At 34.5% G+C, this 22,219-nt stretch overlaps 1 protein-coding gene across 3 annotated transcripts in view; it reads right to left on the bottom strand.

Annotated features, from left to right (window-relative positions):
* Positions 1 to 12,206, bottom strand: part of LOC115982760 (ankyrin repeat-containing protein At5g02620-like) — an 84,617-nt gene extending 72,411 nt beyond the window's left edge. For all 3 annotated transcript variants that reach the window (XM_031105468.1, XM_031105471.1, XM_031105469.1), the window contains exon 1: positions 11,840 to 12,206. The gene's annotated coding sequence lies outside the window, so the exon portion shown is untranslated. The remainder of the gene's footprint in view (positions 1 to 11,839) is intronic.
* Between the last annotated feature and the right edge of the window lie 10,013 nt (positions 12,207 to 22,219).

Raw genomic sequence — 22,219 nt, 5'->3', positions numbered from 1 at the left:
TTTCTAAGGGGAGAATAGCCTCGGCCCCGTAAGTCATAGAAAAAGGAGTCTCTCCCGTTGACCGTTGTGGCGTAGTCCAATAGGTCCATAGGACGTGTGGCAGTTCTTCCACCCATCTTCCCTTTGCATCATCCAATATCTTCTTTATCCCATTAACTATGACCTTATTTACAGCCTCGGCTTGCCCGTTTCCTTGAGGATAGACCGGAGTGGAATATCGGTTCGTAATTCTCAGGTCGTAGCAGTATTTCCTAAAGGTCTTACTATCAAATTAAAGGTCGTTGTCCGAGATGAGGGTATAAGGAATTTAGAAGCGTGTAATGATGTTTCTCCAGATGAATTTCTTTGCATCCACGTCCCTAATGTTGGCTAGAGGCTCAGCTTCGACCCATTTGGTGAAGTAATCTGTGTCGACCATCAAGTATCGCTTGTTTCCTGCTACTTTTGGGAAAGGGCCCACAATATCTAGACCCCATTGAGCGAACGGCCAAGGACTAGAGAGGGGATTAAGGACCCCTCCCGGTTGGTGGATATTTGGGGCAAACCTCTGGCATTGGTCGCACTTCTTGACATATTCTTGGGCCTCTTTCTGCATGCCCGGCCACCAGTACCCTTGAGTGAGGGCTCTATGTGCCAGTGATCTTCCTTCTGTGTGACTACCACAAATTCCCTCATGCAATTCTTCGAGTAACATCTCTGATGCTTCTGGGTGCACGCATAATAGATATGGCCCAGAATAGGAGCGCTTGTACAGCTTGTGATCTCCTGACAGCCAGAACCAAAGAGCTTTTCTTCGTATTTTCTCGGCTTCCGTTTTCTCTTCGGGCAATACATCATCCTTGAGAAAACTCACTATGGGATCCATCCAGTTCGGACTCACTCTGACTTGATGGATTCAAACCATGTCCTTTTTGATTGCATCTGCCTTGCACAAATCCTCGACGAGGATGATTCGTGGTAGACCCTACTCCGAGGAAGTCGCAAGAGTGGCTAATGAATCCGCATGTGTGTTCCCGCTTCTAGAGACATGCGTCAAGTTGAAAAATTCAAAGTCCGACTGCAAGCGCTTGACTTGACTAAGGTATCCCTGCATTCTTACATCCCTAGCTTCCAACTCGCCCCTCACCTGGCCTACAACTAGTCTGGAATCCGAGAACACTTATAAGGCCTTTCCCCCTATTTTCTACACCATGGCCATTCCTTGCAATAAAGCCTCATACTAGGCTTCGTTGTTTGTAGTCGAGAACCCTAGTCTCAATGACTTTTCAATGGTAATCCTTTCGGGGGATATTAGAACCAGCCCTACCCCGGATCCCGTTTGGTTTGCCGTGCCATCAACGTAGACTTTCCACCGTGAGGCTCCTTGTGTAGAGATTGTGCCAACCGATTTTCCACCCATGTTTTCCTCCTTTACTACTGCTTCTACTGTGGGTTCAGTAAATTCGGCTATTAAATCAGCGAGAACTTGGCCCTTAACGGAGGTCCGAGGCATGTATTTAATATCGAAAGTGCCTAGGAGCGTGCTCCACATGGCAATTCTTCATGTGTAATTGGCGCTTCGGAGTACCGACCTAAAGGGAAGTTGAGTTAGGACAACGACCGTGTGTGCCTGGAAGTAATGGGGGAGTTTCCGTGTAGCATGCACTACTGCAAGAATTGCCTTCTCCAATGGTAAGTAACACACCTCGGCCTCATGTAATGATTTACTCACATAGTAAACTGGCTGTTGTACGCCATTGTCAACCCGTATTAACACCAGGCTCACAGCGTGAAGGGCCACTGCTATGTAGGCGAACAGAACTTCATCAGCCTCAAGGCTAGACATGATGGGCGGCTGCGACAGGTACTCTTTAAGTTGCCGGAAGGCTAAGGCACAGTCCTCAGACCACTCAAATCCTTTCCACTTGTTTATCAGGAGGTAGAAAGGATGGCATCGGTCTGCAGATCGGGAAATAAACCAATTCAATGCCGCGATCATTCCAATGAGTTTTTGGACTTTTTTTGGGTTCCGAGGGGCTTGTAAGTTATGAATTTCTTTGATTTGGTCTGGGCTCACCTCTATTCCCTTATGAGTTACCATATAGCCCAAAAATTTGCCGGACAAAACACCAAATGAGCACTTAGAGGCATTAAGACGCAGTTTGTGTTTTCATAAGATGCCAAAGATTACTTCAAGATCTCTCACATGCTCGGATACCATTTTACTCTTTACTACCATATCGTCTATGTAGACTTCAACACTCTTACCTAGTTGTGGTTTAAACATTCTAGTCATCATCCTTCGGTAGGTAGACCCTGCATTCTTTAAACCGAATGGCATCACTTTGTAGTGGTAGTTTCCGACAGGAGTCAAGAATGCTGTTTTTTCTTGATCTCCCAAGGCCAGTGGTATTTGATGATAACCCTGAAAGGCATCCAAGAAGCTCATTCGAGGGTGGCCTACAGTTGTGTCTACCAACCGGTCTATCCGAGGCATTGGGAACAGGTCTTTTAGGCACGCCTTGTTCAAGTCTATGAAATCTACGTAGACTCGCCATTTCCCAGTCTTCTTTTTTACCACCACTGTATTTGCCAACCACTCGGGGTAAAAGACTTCTTTGATAGCCCCTACATTTTTCAGCTTTGTCACTTCATCCTTAATAGCGTCGGCATGCTCTTTTGACGGGCGTCGGGGTGGTTGCTTTTTGGGAATAGAGGATGGGTTAACATTTAGGTAATGGCAAATGAGATTTGGATCAACCCTTGGGGCATTGTAGGCGTCCCATGCAAATACGTCAACATTTTCTTTCAGAAACCCAATCAATTCCTCTCTCTCTCGGAGAGGTAGTTCCGAGCCGACTTGAAAGAATCTCTCTGGGTCATTGTCAACAGTAACCCTTTCTAGACTTTCGCATTTTATTTCCTCGACTGGCTCATCAATGGGTATTGCCAAGATGGCTAATTGCTATAAGTCCTTTCCTATAGAAGCCAAGGATTCTGCATTGGACTGGCGTGAGATGGCAGCCACCATGCATTGTCTAGCCATGACTTGATTTCCTACAATCTCCTCTACTCGGCCCTCTGACGGGTATTTTACCTTCTAGTGAAGTGTAGAAGAAACGGCTCCTAAGGCGTGGATCCAAGGTTTGGCCACTATGGCTGTGTACGGTGAGTAGGCATCGACCACGATGAAATCCACCTCCACCACGTCTGAACCGATCTGTATGGGCAGTCTAATTTGTCCCCTTGGTGTAACAGTCTTCCCTTCGAAACTTACCAAAGGGGAGTCATATGCTGTTAGGTCCTCGGGCTTTAGGTTCAACCCCTTGTACAGATCAGGGTACATTACTTCCACAGCACTGCCCTAGTCTACCAGTACTCTCTTCACGTCAAACCCCCCAATCCTAAGTGTAACTACCAAAGCATCATCATGGGGTTGGATGGTTCCAATCTTATCCTCGTCCGAGAATCCCAGCACAGGTGAGGCTCCCTTCTTAGACCTTTTGGATTCTCGATCATTGTCCTTGGTGGAGAGCCGAGCCACAGACATTACCTTAGAGGGAAAAGAGCCGATTCTTCCCGGAGCGGCAAGGATGACATTTATCGTGCCCATGGGAGGTCTTAGAGATATGTCTCTACGAGGTTCTTGGTTTGCCTGACCCAGATGACCTCTGGAAGGATGTAACAGGTGTCGCAATTTTCCTTCTCAGACCAACTGATCCAGGTGGTTCCATAGGTTCCTGCAGTCTTCGGTGGTATGTCTGTGGTCTTGGTGGTACTGCCAATATAGACTCTGATTGTGTTTTGAGGAGTCTTTGGCCATTTTGTTCGGCCACTCGAAGAATGGCTCATTCTTGACTTTCTCCAAAACCTGTTGTACCAGTTCTCTGAATACGGCGTTAACCACTTGCGTGTTGGTTGATCTAGATTGCCTCGCAAAATCTCTTCTTGGATGGTTATTTTTGTATTGTTCCGACCTGAAATCATTCCTCTTGTGAGGGATGATCTTCTCCTTTCCCTTCCCTTGTAGTTAGTCCTCTTCCACCCTTTTATAGTGATCAATCCAGTCCATTAGTTGGCGAACGCTGGTAACAGGTTTACCAGTTAGGGATTTCCTTAAATAATGCTCGGTAGGGAGACTGCTTTTAAACGTGTTGATGGTGACGTCGTCATAGTTACCATCCATCTCGTTGTACATTTCCCAATATCTGTTCGAGTACACTTTTAAAGTTTCCTCTTTGTGCATGGACAATGACAACAATGAACTCAAAGGCCGAGGAACCCTGCTGTTCGTAATGAAACGAGAGCCAAAGGCTTGGGTGAGCTATTTGTAGGAATCTATGGAGTTCGTTTTCAAGCTGTTGAACCACCTCATCGCCACAGGTCTTAGACTGGACGGGAAAACTTTGCACATCAAAGCCTCGTTTCGAGAATGGATGGTCATTCTTTGGTTAAACTGGCTCACATGCTCCACAAGGTCTGTTCGGCCATTATAAATGGTGAATGTAGGTTGGTGGAAATGCCGAGGTAGTCTAGCCCCTTCTATCTTGTGCGTGAAGGGTGACTTAGAGATCTGATCCAAAGCTTTATTCATGGCATCATTACCCAAGCCCTTACCAGATGGGCTCTCATGTCTCCATCCATGATGCTGCTCCTTTTCATAAGAGAAGGTTTCGCTTGGGGGAGTTCTTGATCTCCGCCTGTAATTGACGTCCTCCTCCTTATTAGAGGATATGTCGAAACTGGTAGGGGACCGCCTTTATTGTGCATGGCGCAATCTCCTTTTAGAGTCATCGATCTCTCGTTGCATGGCCTGACGATTGTTTTATCTTTGGGATATACGGCTACCTACTTGGGAATGGCTTTGGCTCGTCTGGGTAGTATGTACACTCCCCTCTTGATTCCTTTCATTGCCCTGATTTTGCTCAGGGTCAGGAGGATTACTTTGCCGCTGAGGCCCAATGGGTTTTGTCCGCTAGGGATCGGTTTGGCGTGGGTTTTCTTGGTGTGGACCTGACCCTACCATATTTAACCGTCGCACTCACTAACACCAAAGTTTTTCCCACAGACGACGCCAATTGTAGGGACAAAGTTTGGAACCCAAGCCCGAATCGTATGGAATCCTGGTCCAAAAAGCCCAATACAATGAATTTTGTAGAGTATGGGTCAAAGAACTAGGTTTAGATGAGTTGAGCAATGGCTTGCATGGGATTAAGGAACAAATAGACAAGAATAAAAACTGTTATGATCAAAGGACCTTCTGTCCGAGGAGACTTAGAATTTTATTTATGAATACAGATCACCACATTAGGGTTCTTTTGCATGGTACAATATTATTTTCTTCTTTTTCGCCCCCTACTTCATAGGGGTTTCTTTACATTATATAGGCTCTTTCTGATGATCTAGGCCTTACACTTATTGATCATTTGGACCTCCACTTGAGCACTTGTCCCATCAGACACCCCTTTCAATCCTTTGTGAGTTGCGGCAGCCAAGGCAACACTGTTCAGGGGTCTTCTCCACATTAATGCGGCCAAAAAAGTAGCTGCAATGCATTTAATGTGGTGATGGCAGCTTTTCCTTAGATATTTTGAGTTTTCTTCTCTTTCACGTGTTCAGGAGGCGTACTTCAACCGCTTGAATATACACTTGGTCTGGGTTTGTCGTGTCCGAGGAGAAGTTCCTCCTTGGACTTTCTTCCCTTTGTCTCCCAATGCTGAGGCTTGTAAAGTAGATCGCCTAAGTCATGTTTCTCTCCTCGGACTTGTTAGTGTCCTCGGACAAGGCCCAAGGCCCAATACATTATTTTGGGCCATAGTCCCCACATTTACATTTCAAGTTTTTGTATCTTAAAATTATGCATAAATATGAGTTTATGGACTAGATAATAAATAATATCTTATTAACATAAAATTTAAAATGCATGTGAAGAACACATAAAACATGTACTTTAATTGTGCTATTTTCAAAATATTGATCTAGAATCGATTTTTGAAAATATTGGTGGCCGTGGTGCTTCACATGAATAATTTTTAATTATTTTTATTGGGATGGTATGACTAAGATTGTGATTTTGTTTTAATTTTTATTTAAAGAACTCACTACTTGACACATGCGAACTTACATGGGCAAGCTATGCCACATGTCATAGAATTGTTTGTACATGGAATTATTTGTGCCATATGTCAATAATAAATTATACAAAATTTTCAGCTCTACAGGTTTTTACCAAAAGTCCGGTTAATTCACATTTAGGATTTAACTATGGATGATTCTCCACCCAAAAAAAAAAAAAAAAAAAGCTATTGAATAAATGGTGTATTTATTGCAAATTAAAACTTTCTCATCATATTGTACATTACAAATTACAAACATGGCATATAATGTTTAACACTAACTAAAGCTAATTGTGTATTCTAACCATTCATTTTTAGGCAACTTTTTTAAAAAAATTCCTGGAAATACGTTAATTGTTGTGTGCTTATATCAACTCGAAAGACTTTATAACGAGATTTGATTTGAAAATACATAAATAAATAAACCATTCATTTTCTAGTCTCTTTTAAATAATTTTTCTTACTTTTATTGCCTTTTAAGAAAGAAAAAAAAAAAGGTTCCCAATAAATTTTCTTTTTCGGGAAAACATGGAAACTTGTATAAATAATGAATTTTATTTTTTTTTTTTAGAATACAAAGTATTTTTAACACACACACAGGAAGAGGGGAGGAGAAATTTTTTTAAAGAAACCTACAGTGATGTATATCTAAAAGGGCCTAACTCTTAGATACACAATACTTTAAACCTCTTTAACTCACACTTATTTTCCAATGTGGGATTAACCCACTGTTTTTTCGTTTGAGAATACTAAGTATTTTTAACACACACACACACGGGGAGAGGAGAGAAGATTTTTAAAGAAACTTACAGTGGTGTATATCTAAAAGAGCCTAACGTAGACAGCGTGGTCCTAAAAAAAATAAATAAATAAATCTGAAGAAAATGTTCTCTCTTGAGTCTTGAGCGTAAAATCTAATTGTTGTAGAATATATATATATATATATATATATATATGGTTGGGTTAAAGTTATACTTAGTATAACTCTAAACAATGTTACACCACCTAATAACTTGTTATAAAATTGAAAATTTGAAAATCTCACTGTCGAATTGCATGTTCTATATGTTCTTAACATTCATGCCAATTTTCATATCAATCAGATGTTATTTATCATTTAATCCATAAACTCATCTTTTATGCATTATTTTAAATTACAAAAACTTGAATTTAAACAATTGATTGATGACATAGCTATTAATCTTTGTTTACCTTGAAATTTTACAAGTATGGAGAATATAGAAGATAATGTAATGATCTAACGGTGGATTTTTCAAAATTCACATCCAATTAAAAAATATTAGGTGGTGTAATATTGTTTAGAATTACACTAGGTGTAATTTAAACCTAACTCTACACACACACACACACACACACACACACACACACACACACACACACACACACACACACACACATACATACATACATTATACAGAAGATAGAATATAATGCAATCGCAGATTGTAAAATTTCATATACTAAAGTGAATTAGTCATTCAGACAATTGAAAATCATCAAAATTTTGAATTATGTGTTGGTTTTAATGTTATATATTCAGTTTTATAGCTTTGGATGTTGGGTGAACACATATAAGTGAAGTCTCATACTGAATAATGATGAAAATAATGATTAGTTAATATAATAATATAATTAAGCACATACATATTGGGCTTAAGTCTTTTGAGTTAAAGTGCATCTACATATGTTATATTAATTGTTCAAAGAAGCTTCCTAAGGGGTTTATCTCCCCAACAAGTGGGTATCAGAGCTCATGGTGCTGTGGGGCAAAGATGGCAAGATTATCAAGGTTCCTTTTGCAGTTGGAGCGGGAATGGGGTGCATGTACTTAAAGATCCTACACAAATAAAGCGGGGAAGGTATATTGCACGCAAGGCCTAATAAAGGAGTATTATTAATGGTACTAAACAACGATGAGATGTGAGGTTCTCATGGATGAAAGACGTGTGGGTTGACATGTGGAGACCCATGGATGATGCACTAGTGAAGGAAAAAGCCCATTAGGCAAGGAGGAGCAAGTAGGATATGTTCATGGCTCACAAAGAGATCTTGAAACCCACAAAAAGGCAGACTTATAAGTGAGAGGAAGATTGTTGAGTGAATACATGTGAGTGAAGTCCCACATCAAATAATAATGAGAAGAATGAGTAGTTAATATAATAACATAATTGAGCATAAACAAGCATTTTGCACATTCTATTGGGTTATAAATTGACTCCGGTTAATTAATTTAATTACCCAAGTTGATTAATTAGGCCAAATTACATGCAAATTGTGGAGACACCAACAAATCACCAAATAAACTAAGTGCATCAGAAAATAAATTAACATAATGATTTGTTGACAAATGGGTAAAACCTTTCATAAGGCAAAAACCCCATCGAGTGAATTTCAGGTCACCACTCCCAAAAATCTACTAATCAAGAATCAAGTGGTTACAAGTATAAGGAATCTTACCACTACCCTGAACTATCCCAAAATACTAACCTACAATTGAACCTTTACTCCAATACCCAATTGGACTTGATCTTGTGAAAGACTTCTTTCTTTGCACGGATCATAGTATGTGACTAATTCCAAGCAACTAAATGATTGCTATTGACTGCAAAGTTCTTCATTTCAAAGCACGTTGAAGATTTAAAAGCACTTGGTTATAAAACTCTAAGGTGCAGTAGCTTCTCACAGAATGTATAAGTTCTCTAATTGAGTCTTTGTGTCTTTGATGACTTTAAAATAAGCCTTTTGTATGGTCTAGGGTTTTTGAGAATGAAACCACCCTAATTATCCAAGTCATCATGGGCTGAGATTCAGATTTGAGAATTCTAAAATCGTAATTCTCGATAGATCGAGCTCTTGTCGAGAATTCCTCATTAAGTCTTGATAGATGCTAGTGTCGAACTTGTGTCAAGACTAGTGTCAAGCTTGTCTGAATAAGCTTTTCTTCACTTATTTCTTACTTCAATCTTCATGTCTTTAATGATACCACTTGTGATGTTTGTGCAACACACTTCTTGATGCATTAAACTTATCTTAGATCTACCCAATTACAAGTAAAGTGTATTTTGTCAAAGGATATGCTAACACATAGAATATATGACCCTTACACATTTTAAATCTTAAATGTGCTTAGGAAATTTTTTTATAATTACGATGGGATTTGAACTTGTAGAGTTTACTTCATGCTAATTATTTTTATCATTGAACTAAAACAACAATTGATTTTTGCTAATGGTAGAATTTAAATCCAAATTCTTTGTTTGAAAACAAGAGACTTTCTAAGTTGAGTTAACTAGAATTTGCAATTTTTAGAAAACATGCTTACATATTTCCACAACCAAAAATACAGAAATTAAAAAAGTGGAAGCCCCTGCATTTTCGAACTTTTACTTAAATTTTCAACAAGAAGCGGAAAGAAAAGAGAAGGTACGTGCATGTAAAACAAAGATTGTTGGATGAATACATGTGAGTGAAGTCCCACATTAAATAATAATGAGAAGAATGAGTAGTTAAAATAATAACATAATTAAGCACAAACAATCATTTTGCACATTCTAAATCTTATATGTGCTTAGGAAATTTTTTTATAATTACAATGGGATTTGAACATGTAATGTTTACTTCATGATAATTATTTTTATCATTGAACTAAAACACCAATTGATTTTTGGTAATGGTATAATTCAAATTCAATATCTTTATTTAAAAACAAGAGAGTATCCAAGTTGAGTTAACTAGAATCTACAATTTGTAGAAAACATGCTTACATATTTTCACCACAAAAAATACAGAAATTAAAAATGTCAAACCCCCTGCATTTTCTGACGTTTATTTAAAGCTTCAACGAGAGCGGAAAGAAAAGAGAAGGTTGCAACCCCAACAACACCTCCCCCCCCCCCCCCCCCAAAAAAAAAAAACTCTGATCTCTAAATTCGGTTTGGTATTTGAACTGTAAAAATAAAAATAAAATATTCAATTAAAGTTTATTATGTTTGTATGTAACACTTTCGATATGTAAAACTAATATTTCTAGTTGATATGTATATATAAACAAATTAGTTAGTTTGACTTTCATTAATCTTTTGAGATAAATGTTGAGCTCATAATAAATCATGGGTGGTAAGTTATTTTTTGTTCTAATCTAAACCCTTCACTAACATCACATTTTTACTCACCAATATCCACTTGCCATCTAGAATTTGTTATTAAATTATTTTGAAATTATTATGAATATAGCATAACTCATCTCTTAATTTTGTGCCACGTAAAAACTTTAGAAATCTCACAATTTTAAATGACTAATATATATATATATATATATATATAGAGAGAGAGAGAGAGAGAGAGAGAGAGAGAGAGAGAGAGAGGCGGCTCCATGTTATTTGAACACCCTAACTTAAAAAAAAAAAAATTATATATAATATTTTTGGAATATATTTTTTTGTCTACCATAAATAAAAAATGAACACCCTAAAATATTGTTACAAAAACCAATAATTGTAAACACAATTACAAAAATCAATAAGTTGCGTGACAACAAAATTAATATTGTGGACAACAAAAATACAACAACTAAAAATTTGAGTTGAGTTAAATTGTTAATAGAGTATTACTATAGACACAATAAAAAAATTTATTTTTACTGGAGTAATGCTATGTACACAACAAAAATATTGCAACAACAAAAATTAGAGTTGAGTTGAATTTTCATTTTAATAGAAGAAAATAGTAAAATTTTATGTATTTTTTTGTGTGATGTCAATATATTTAAGTTTTTTTTATTATATTTTGTATAATTTAAGCCTCTTAGAGTATCCACATTAGCTAGTGCAAAAGTATCTATCTATTTTAGCATAAAAACTTAATTTTTGTGGGTGATGTGGGTGATTTTTGTGGTTGGTTGTTCAGAGAGACAGAGAGAGAGAGAGAGATCTAAGTCTCCACACTTGGTAGTCGGCTGGTCGCTCTTACCCAACAGCCTCATGTTCACTTTTCCAAAAAAATAATAATATTCCTTCTAGCTTGGATGTTTTCATTTCTAAACAAAAGAATGGAGAACATATATAGTTGACAGAGTTCACGGCCTGGTGATTAACTACAGGTACATGTGTTTATTTTAATTGGTTTATTTTTCTTAAAGAATATGACAAGGAGCTTTTAAAAATTTTACTAAAATTGATAATTTTTAAAAATAAATAAAATAAAATTTCAACCTTGGCATCAGTTTCATGATAACTGCTATTTATCATAAACCAAAATATCAATTACTTTTTAGTGTAGACAAGATTTGAATCCTAAATTTGTTATTTAAGAACAAAAAACTTTACTTTTTGAACTAAGTGAAACCTACAAATGTGTCGACTTATAATATTTACTTCTTGTTATTTTTTTTTATTATGTTTGAGAATGTTTATCTAGATAATTTATGTAATTTAGTTTAATGGCTAACAAAACACGTAATACTAGTTCGACAGCTTTCAATACAGTACAAACACTCTTAGCGCACTTTGCAAAGAGATATTTAGATTGGCTTAAAAATAATCACATGTTCTACAAAAGAGGAAAAGAGGGAGTAATAGTGCGTATATGTAATAGAAAAAAAAAAAAAAAAAAAAAAACAGAGTATTGCACATGCTACCAAAAAAAAAAAAAAAAAAAAAAAAAAAAAAAAAAAAAAAAAAAAACACTGGTCTATGAAGTCGTTTTGTTATATGAAATAATTATACCTGTCCAAGCAGTCAACTCAGTCAGCCGTAGAAACCGTGAAATTTTCAGAAATTCGTATTTGAGCCTAAATTAGAAAAGGAGAGGCGCTTAAGATTCTACAAGGGATTGGGATTGGGATTGGGAATTGGAACACTGAGTTGAGTGTCAACGGGAGAAGAGGATTCTCTTGCAGGTGGGTTTCATGGTTGATATGGTACTAGGAATTTCATTGTGTTTATGATGAACAGTTGAAAGAGTTTTTACTTGTAGTGATTGAAAAGCAAAAACAGGTTTGTTAGAAATGACCATATGCGTGGGATGAAGCCAAGTGGTGAAATATTTATAGAGTAAGTGATTTGATATGAGGGACACTGGGTGGGGCAAGACCGCAAGAGAGAGTCAGGGTTGTGTGGTGTGGGTAAGAGGGTTTGGTATAGACTTGACAAAATTGAAACCGCACCGTTATTTATTTTTTTTTTTTTTAATTTTTTTTTTTTTGAAACCGCACCGTTAAATTCTTAAATTGATTGAAGGGGGAAGAAGAAAGCTAATAGGTATAGTTTGGGACAAGGACTTTTGATCGAATTTAATACCAAATTGGAATCACTTATATACTTATATCTCAAAAATATATCGTACGGCCATTAAACTGATATCAATACTAAAATGTACCAAAAAAATACTAGATTGTACCAACCTTTATCAATTGTACCAGAGATATTTTAGCTGGTATTGACATTTCAACTGGTACAGTAAATAAATTAAAAAATGTTAAAATTTTGAAAAAAATTATTAAAAACATGTTATTTAAGCTAATATATTGTTTACGGTACTTAGACTAATATTTTAGCTTATAAAATATATATGTGGGTTTTAAATTTTATGTTGATAAATATAAAAATTAACATATTCATACTTAAATAAATACAAACATATATTTGTGTAGAAATATATAAATTTTGTACATGTTTGGTTAGAGATTATCCCATGTCCACGTTTGCACTGTAGCATTTTTTTTTTTTTTTTTCAGCCCGCAATTGTTGACAAGTCAACTATGAACAGTGCTCTTGTATACTGTTCACGAGTCCTACAAATTACATTTTTCAACAACTTTTTCATTAGAAATTGGTCACACAGTACTATTCACACATTTAAAAATATTTCGCTACAGTGTTTTCAATTTTCAATTTTAGCAAAATAAATTATATCCAAATGGACTATTTATGTTAATAAACATAAAAATTAATAAAGTTATACTTACACAAATAAATAAAAACACATATTTATGTGTAGAAATATATAAATAGTGGTGATTTTGAAACGTTACATCGATATCAAATGGTAATGAAATTTTTATTCCCCATAGCAAACCTAGAAGGCGTTCGGTATAAAATTCACTTTTTACATTTTTTAAAACTTATAACCATATATATATATATATATATATATATATATTTTTTTTTTTTTTTTGAGGTTTGCTTGTGGTGGTGTGAGTATAGAGAGTGGTATAGGATTAGGGTACGATTACTAACTACTATGACGCATTACTTAGGTGGGGATTTTGTATTGTGCGGAGATTGTTAATGAATTGAATGTGCACTCGAGTAATGGGTAAAGACTTGGGAACACGATATTAAAATCTACCACACCCATTTCTTAAAAACATGTTTTTAGTTGATGATTTAAAAATAAATAAATAAATAAAATGGACAGTTGTTGAATTTTAGTTCGAGTAATTTAGTAAACTTTTCTACGCTTTTGTGTAGAAAAGTTGCATTTTACGTTTTCACTGTTGAGGCAGCAGCGAAGCTTTTCCCTGTGCATACTCGGGTTGTCCAACAATCTCAGTACACTTAAACTGTCTGACTTGCTCTGCTCCAAAACATCCCGAATAGATATGATATTTATTTTCAAGCGGGTTGGGTAAGTTCAACTATTTAAATGGCGGATTGGATTATGTGGCCATTTGGCCATTCTATATATATATATTCATATCTTATTACTCTATATCTCATATCAAGTTTAGGTTCTTTTTTATTAACTCTAAGGTTTACATATGTTAATATGAAAAATTTGATAATTTTTCAACATATTTGTAATCTTACATAATGATATGGATAAGCTTAAAAGCTTTTTTTTCTTTTTTCCTTTCTTTTTTGGAGAAAAAGTTAGAAAATGCTCATAGAATAAGACATTTGTACTTTAATCTATGAGAAAGTAAACACTTCCTATGATTTATATTAATGGTTTATATATTTGTTACAAGTCGTTCAATGGTTTATACGAAATACTTTTTAAAATATCAAATCCATATTTTTAAATTTCTTCTATAAATAAATACAAGTATGCACACTAATTACAACTACATCTTAAATATCCTTAAGCAATGTAATATACTTGTAACTTTTCTATTTTTAAAAATCCACTACTTACCCTATCATATGCTTTCTTTGGGATAGTAAAGATCATAGGGAGTTCTTCACAGAATTTTCTATATTATTTTCAATAGACATTTAATTAAGAAAATAGCTTTTATTTTAGATCTTCCTAGCATAAAACCAAATTAATTCTCCAATATCCCCTCTAATTGAATCCTCCAATTTCCTCTCATTTTTAACCAGTTTTAGGGTGTGTGACATTTATTTTATTTTTTAAATTCCACATTTTAAAATTAATTTAGTACAGAATAAATTTTAAATTATATTTGACATTTAAAAGCAAGATTTGCTTGATTTGTTTGCAGGACTGGTGAATGAAACCCAACCTAGTATGTGATGAAGGAAGGAGTCCGTCCGATAATAAGCTCCATGTAAGAAAAGGAGAAAGGAGTTCATACCGCGCGGAATCAATTATTTCTGATATTGATCGAATGGCTTAGCTAGAAAATTTTCCTCCACACATATCACAAAGCTTTCTGATCTGGGGATTGCATGATACTCCAGTGTATAGTTATTGTCACGTTGTAGTCTCTGTTTAACGCACAGACTACAGAGGTTGTTGTCTTCTTGATGATTTTCAAATTTTCCAAGCTTTGCCTTAATTGCACTGTTCTCAAAGTAGTCATTGAAGGCAGCGTTGCCGGTACAAAATGACAAAATTGATTACGTTTCATCAACGGTATCTTGTACGATATCACTGACATCAATCATGTCATTCTTTAGTCTGAAATGTCCTTTCTTTCTTTTTTTAATACCATTTTCACTAATATATGTTGTTTATTTGAAAATATAAAATTTATGAGCGAGTTTGTATAGATTAAATACTCAATTATGAGATTTAATGCATATTTTTTAAAGAGTAATGTTATATCATAAACAATTTTATAATATTTTTACAAATTATTAATGTGATTAATTTCTTATTGATTTTCATCAAGGTCTATCATTAATATCACATTTTCATTTATCAATAATCATGCACCATGTCAACAGTTTGTAAATTCTTTTGTAAAAAAGTTTGTATCTTTAATATTACTCTTTTTTAAAATATAAACACATTTATTAATGATTCATTGGATTACTCTCATAAATTTATTATGGCTGTGTGTGCTTTTATATATATATATATATATATATATACACAATTAAATGTATAAAAATACTTGAGGTAATGGTTAACAATTTATTTTAGGGCAACAGTTAACAATTCATTTTAGAAAAGTTTTGACACCACTTTTATGAAAAATGGACAAAGTTGTTAAAACATTAATTGTTTTATTTTTTCTTTTCCCATAAAAACTTTCTTTAAATGGATTATTATTCATTGTCCTAAGGGCATCTGTCATAGTTGTCAGTATCGTACGATACGCGATACGTATCGTACGATACGTATCGAATCGTGTGTAAAAAGTTCCGTATCGTATTGGCGTATCGTAAGTGCTCATGAATCGTACGATACAGTGTGTGTATCGTATGAATCGTATCGTATCGTAAAATTATACGTATCGTACGATACATAGACAAATGCTTTAAAATGAGATTTTTTGTTAAAATTTGTACTTTTATTTGAATCTAACAAGTTGTTAGACTTGTTTTTAACACAAAATTATTAGTTTACTTAATTTTGCTTACTAAAATAGCATATTGATAAGTTTTTTCCCCCTCTCTCCTTCAATTGGACTATACAGTACACACGTACCTTTCACTTTGATATTTAAAAATTTATTTAATTTTTTTTTTTTTGTCGTTATTGTTATAAGTCCAAGAAACTAGAATGCCAAAAAAAATTTATAGAAATAGAAAGAACAAGAAGAGATAGTAAATGTTAATGACGAATGACGATGAAGAAAATTTTAATGAAGAAATAAATTTGCAAAATTATAAATATGATGATAGCATTGACTTAGACGGGGTTGATTAGGCAATTTGATGAATATGATGAAAATAAATTATTAATTTTGAGTCATTTGTAATATATTATCACTTTTGAATTTAAGTAATTTTAATGTGTATGTTATCAACACATGCTAGTTTGATTTATTTAGTTAGTTTGTTAGATATTATTACATAAGTGATGAATAAATTAGTCATTAGTTGAATATATTTAAAATTTATAATGAATATATCCTTTATATATGTATATTTATAATTTTTTATAAATTTTATTAAGTGTTTGTGTATCTTACGATACACGATACGATACGATACACGATACAAAAAAATTAAAAATCGATTCACGATACGATTCACGGTTTGACAACTATGGCATCTGTTAATATGTATTCTATGATCATACAATACTCTTGATGTGATTCTTCATCACCTTACTTTGATCTTGTCATTAACATCCTATTCAATCTCTCCATCCTTATAAATTATTGATCCAAGATATTGAAAGAACTAACTCTTCAATTTTTCTTAACATTACTTTGATCTTATCATGAACATCATGTCTTGCAACCTCTTTATCTTTATTTATATTTTTACTAAATTTTCATTCCTAGTATTTTATTTTAATCGTACTTAGTCAAAATCATGTAGATTCTCTCTAAATGCCTAAGTTGGTAATTCTATGCCTTGTTTCATTCGCTAAAACTATATCATGTGAACAACCCTACTTGTGGATGAGAACCAACCTAATACGAGATGAAGGGAGGAGTCTATATGATAATCCCTCTTACATGATAATAAGCTCCATGTGTTTACAGGACCCATGAGTGAGGTTACCCGTTCCCCCTAGTATGAAAGGGAGAAAGGAGTGCATCAAAGGACCCAATTAATTGTCATAGAGACTGGCTTAGATGCTTTTAATTAGTGTGGATATCAATCGGTGAGAAAGTGCAAAATAAAAACTTCACCACCATAATAATTTTCACAATTTGCCCACATGGTAAGTTGTGAGTGGTGTGTCTATGTGGGCAAGCTTGTTAGGGTTTGTGCCATAAAATCCAATTTATTAGCATGTTATAAACAATTAAAATTTTTAGTTATATAAGACATTTGTATATGAACTAATTGGATATTATCATATAATGCTTGGGATGCATTGTATATGATTTATGTGATTTAGTTACAAAAGATATAAATCACAAGTTTCTTGTAAACCCAAAAACATAATTCATAGTCAGTGATGAAATTGGGTGTTTCGTTGTGAGTGGTGTGTCTATATGGGCAAGCTTGTTAGGGTTTGTGCCCTAAAATCCAATTTATCAGCATGTTATAAACAATTAAAAATTTTAGTTATATGAGACATTTGTATACGAACTAATTGGATATTATCATATAATGCTTGAGATGCATTGTATATGATTTATGTGATTTAGTTACAAAAGATATAAATCACAAGTTTCTTGTAAACCCAAAAACATAATTCATAGTCAGTGATGAAATTGGGTGTTTCATCTGTGAAGACTATAACATATCAACTAAAATGGTTTGTCTTGATCATGGAAGTGGTGACTTCTAGTTGACATTGAACAGCATCACTGTGAAATTAATTATTCAACTAATAACTGTCACCTACATAATAAATTTCACGACTTCTATTTTCGTAGACTCTCAATCCTAAGAGAATTGTTAACCCGATCATGAAATGTAGGCTGCTTTGATATATCAAGAGTGAGATCCAATCTAACGGTCAAAACTTCAGTATTTTGGGTAAACGCACATGTATTGTTGATGGAACACATATTTTCAATACGGAATTCATAATCTTTTTCTATAGAGACACAAAACATCCCCTTAAGATAAGTTCAATAGGAACTAGTTATTTAAGGTATTGGGTATGGCCACCCTCTTAAGATAAGTTTATTGAGAACTGGTTATTTAAAATGTTGGGTCTGGCCACACTCTTAAGATAAGTTTATTGAGAACTGTTTATTTAAAGCGTTGGATCTAGCCACTTTAGTAAAGAGTTTCTAAAGTTTATATTTATGATTAGATTTCATAAAATATATGAATAACTAAAAAATTAAACCGAGGACTCAATGAATAAAATAGTGATTTACAAAGTGGTAATTTATTATGACTTTGTTCACTATGGATGTTTCATGGAAGGGTCAAATGATATTATATTAGAGTTTTGAGATATAATTTATTAATAAGGTCTAGAGTGCAGTTATATTTTAATAGTGATACTTGTTATATAATCAGTGGTAACTTTGGGCCTTGTCAAGAGTTGATGGAAATCCGAAACCCATTAGAGCTAGAGCCTTATTTGTCCCTTTGGTCCCATCCTAAGCCATGGGTCAATTAGATAATCAATTTTTTTTATATTTAATATGAGTTAATAAATAAAGTAATTGCCTAAGCAATTAAAACATAGTACGATTAAAAGAAGAAATAACAGTTTTTCTATGACCTCTCTTGAATACAGTTTTCAACAATAGAAAGATAAGTAAGAGTACTGATTGAGAGATCACAGGTCTTGTGCACCATGTGAAATTGAAATGAAAATTGAAGATTTTCTAAAGATACTATCTATTTCTTATTTTTGAGTTTCACTACGTCAAGATATGCTTTCTATTCTTTGCTCTTGAATTCAAAATTGTTTGTTATCTCTCATGAATAGAGTAGATTCTTGTGTTGCTTCTGCTACTTCTAAGATACAAAACTATATTTTCTAACGGAGCTGTGGTAAAAGTTGCGAAGTGAAAGTTCAAATAGTGTAAAAACACCCTTGAACGTTTAGACCCCCAATTTACAAATTAACCAATTCAAGATTTATGTCAAACAACTAGTGTGCGAAAAATGAACAAAAGTTATAAAATAGAATTGGTAAACAATCTAAACCAATTTAAAATCACAACCCACAGCAGATAATAAAAGGCAAAGATAAAAGGGAAGGAAGATGCAAACACAAGGACAACACACGATGTGTTATCGAAGAGGAAACCGAATCTCTCAGCGTAAAACCTCTCCGCCGCCCTTCAAGCGGTAAGTAATGCACTAGAAAATGTAGTTGGGATACATGGACAGCAATAGACCCTCCAAGCCTAATCTACCCAGTGCACCTAAGCCCTCCAAGCTTCTTGCTCCAATGAGATTGCGCCGAACCTATTTCTTTTCTAACTTCCCAGATTCCGCTACTTGACCATAGCATCAACCAATGTAGATTGGTTCCTTCCTAACTGCTTCCCAGAACACCAAACAGCCATCTCACAGTAATAGATATGGTGAAAACATGTTTTGGTAAAAGACCTCTTAAGGGTTCAACAATGGAGAGGAAGAGAGTTGAGGAATTTGAAGAGACTCTTATGTAAAGATTGTAAATGAATCAATCTTGTTTTACTCTAGAGTTTCTCTCTCAAAATTCTCTCTGGAAGCCCTCTTTCTTTTGTGGGTATAAGGGGTATTTATACTGGGGTGAGAAGGGAATGTGAAACGTCAGGTTTTTCAAAACAGGGGTGACTCGCAGCTTAACTGAATCGCGAGATCCAGCCGCACAATAACAGAACGGATAGTTGTCCTATTTTGTCCTGTAGTGCTCCAACTAAGGTTATCAATTCCGTACCGTACCGGCCGTACCGACAGGAATATACCGTACCGGCCAGCAATCCGGTACACTCGACCCCCCTGTTTTGTACCGGAAAAAATACCGGCCGTACCGGCCAATTTCGAGCAATACCGGCCGCTACAGAAAAAAGTTTTTTTTTTTTTTTTTTTTTTTTTTAAGTTTTGTAATTTTTGAATTTTTGTTAGGACAGAATGGTAACTTATTTGTATTAATTTATTAGTATTATTTGTTTTTTTAGTATGCAATGGTAACTTTTAAGCTTTCTATTTTATTTTTTTATTTTTTTTCCCTTGTAATTGATACTAAAGTCTAAAACCATGAATAATTAGTTCTGAATTGAGGAAATGTTTTATGGTAAACTTTTATATTTATTATAATATATATATACACATACACATACACACACACACATATATATATATATATATATATATATATATTTATATTTATAAATATAAAAAATAGCGGTAAACCCGAAACGGTACACCGGTATTGACCGGTATCCGAAATATATCGTACCGGTGACCAAACCGATACGGCCTCCGGTATGGTGTTGACATCCTTGGTTTCAACTAGCATGACGCTTCAATTTCTAGCATACTTAGCACGTGTGTTGCTTCTAGCGGCTTGCAGCCATGAGTCACCCTCGAGATCCAGCCGTGAGACTCTGTTTTCTTGCACACTCTTGAGCATTCAACACTCTATCTCACTCACTATCCTTACAACAAACCCACCTAAATACAGGGTTACTAATTGCTGAAATATAAGTAAATTTGGTATGGAATAAAGCCAACAAGATGGTTAAATCAACCTTACACAAAGATTGTTGTAGCACCAAACTTATTGAGCGGAAAGTTTTCATCCACAGATCACAAAGCTTTCTTACGTGAAGGTTGCTGATGCTCCGATGTATGATAATTGCGAATTGCAAACTGCTAGTTGTCTCTTTTTAATGTACTGAGCTTTCATCAACCATGTGCTGCAACACGTTGTTGCCTCCTTTTAATGTACTGAGCTAGTTGTCTTCTAATTATCTGTCAAAATTTTCCAGCTTTACCACTATTCTCCGGTTGATGGCAGCGTGGCAGGTACAAAATGTCAAAATTTATTATTTGTTTCCTCAACTTTAACTTAATAATAAGCTCCACGTGTTTACAGGACCCATGAGTGAGCCTCCACCCCCGGCTATTTTGTGTTTACAGGACCCAATTAATTATGATATTGTCATATTGAGTCATTGACTACTTTAGAAGCTTTTAAGTGTGGATATCAATCAGCAGTGAGAAAGCAGAAAATTTCACTCCACACAGATCACAAAGCTTTCTGATGTGAGGTGGCATGATGCTCGTTATTGTCACGTTGTCTCTTTTTTATGTATAGACTGCAGAGGTTGTTGTCTTCTTAATTAACTTTAAAATTTTCCCAGCTTTGCCTTAAATGCATTGCTCTCAGGTTGGTCATGAAAAATGCTAAAACTATAAGTTATTTTATAAAATTTTTAAGGTAAACTTGAAAGTTAGTCCTTATTATCCTTTACACAATATCTCAATTTGGTCCATAACCTTTCAATTGTATCAATTTGATTCTTAACCTTTTTGATGCAGTATCAATTTAATCCTTGCTATTATTTTTCCTTAAATTAAAAAAAATATATATATCTATATATATATATATATATATGGCATGTCAATCAAAACAATAAAAAAATTATTTTTAATGCCACATCAATTAACGTCTATCATGTCATATTATTTTTTTTTAATCCAAATTAAAATCTGCGATCGTGAAAATTTTGATGAAAAAAAAAATCATCAAGAAAAGACCAAGAGAAAAAGGAGAACAAGAGGCAAAAAAACTGTAAAAGGTTGATATTATCGGTTATCCCACGGCTCTTTTTATGAAATTTCACTTGGGGTTTTTCTTAGAAGAGCCTTTGAATTGAAAAATAGTAAGAAAAGAGCAAGAGAAAAAGGACAATAGAAGCAAAAACCGCAAAAGTTTGAAAATTTTCCTCTTAAAGAAGAAGAACCCAACAAAATTTTCACACCTCACAGCTCCAAGTGAAATTGCAGATGCGTTTTTGTATAGATTAGGGAAGAGCCTCGAATTCAAAAAATAATGAATAAGAAATAGGCAATAGAACGAAGGGAACAAAAAAATAAACAGATTTTCTAAATCTCAGCCTCCAAAAATAAAGAGAAAGAAATTGTTATCGATGAAAAGGCGTGACTTTTTCACCAATAACAATCAAGGAAGTCAATACTGTACCGGTACCAGCCGTACCGGTCAGTATGTACCGTACCGGTATGTATACCAGTATCGAAACATCAACGTTTCATACCAGTTTAAATTCGAGTAGTACCGGCCATGTATTGAAAAATGTTTTTATTTTTATTTTTTATTTTTTATTTTTTTTAAGTTTTGTAATTTTTGAATTTTTGTTAAGG

The sequence above is a fragment of the Quercus lobata genome, chromosome 3, assembly GCF_001633185.2.
Source record: "Quercus lobata isolate SW786 chromosome 3, ValleyOak3.0 Primary Assembly, whole genome shotgun sequence".
In the NCBI taxonomy this organism is placed as follows: Eukaryota; Viridiplantae; Streptophyta; class Magnoliopsida; order Fagales; family Fagaceae; genus Quercus; species Quercus lobata.
The sequence above is the reverse complement of the archived record's forward strand: the minus strand, read 5'-3'. Positions and strand labels throughout refer to the sequence as shown.